A 1,194-nucleotide genomic window follows, 5' to 3' on the forward strand; every position below is an offset into this window, starting at 1 on the left:
GATGAAGGGGACTTGAGACAGCTACCAGTCAGGTAGTCACTTGCTTACGACCATTCTTTGCCTTCTTAATCGACCACATAAAGAAAATCACAATAACAAATAAAAATGCTGATTCAAGTGAGTAGATATATTGCATATTAACAAAGATTCACTATGAATGTGCACCAATTACTCTCACTGCTGATCACCTTTTTTCATATTATATACACATGTGCAATATACAAAAATAATCAATGACTAATGCATCTAATATCTATAAACACACAAATTGAAAAACAAATATTGGCACGATAATCATGACATAAAATTGTTTAACTGTACCTTAGCATGAGTGTACACAATTCTATCATGACGTATCACATAATTATAACAAAATGACTGAATATGACCATGGCCAACGAATAGAATGGTAGAAGTTTTATCAAACTTGGACACGACTTATCAAAAAGAAGTAAGGAATTTGAATTTCGCAACTTTTGCTGAAAAGAGAATTCGGATGCAACTATAGGCATGCAGATTATAAAACGAAGTAACGATGCTATCAAGTCACATCTCCCCCAATGGTAACTACATAAAGATACGTGCGTCGTGGAAGACTTATTATTGGTCGATAATAATAGCAGCTACATCCAATTTTCTATTGACATGTCATTCTAGGAAGGTTATTACAAGATGATAATAACTTCATGTGAACGATACGACTTTGTCTCATATATCACTGTTTTGTGAGCATAATTAATAAAACGTTTAAATTCCGTCAGGTCTGATGTTTTATGAAATCTCTCCCTTTTTATTCAACTCGTTTGACTCTACTCACTAAACACTAAAGATGTCTTGAAATGGCATGAAATTTGCACTTAAAGCGTCCAAAGTACAAGCAAACTCCATTGTATATATACAAGTAAGTCCAACATAGTAGAACGTCAAATTATTTGCAGGTGCAAAACAATCAACTATGTTACACTGTATAGAACATTAATATCATACAACAATTTATATAGAATGATACAGTCATATTCACATATCAACATCGTGGGCCACTAGTCTTTCCACAATCATCTTATGAGAGATCCTCTGATAAAACATATATTTTTTAATATAGTACTTACAGGTAGAATGTGTACATCATCGGATAATGCACACAATAAGTATTCACATTCATGTTTGTTTATATAAAAAATGATATATTTCTCT

Source organism: Diadema antillarum, unplaced genomic scaffold, assembly GCF_040938485.1.
Source record: "Diadema antillarum isolate AM-2024a unplaced genomic scaffold, OU_Dant_1.0 seq00001606_RagTag, whole genome shotgun sequence".
Taxonomy (NCBI): domain Eukaryota; kingdom Metazoa; phylum Echinodermata; class Echinoidea; order Diadematoida; family Diadematidae; genus Diadema; species Diadema antillarum.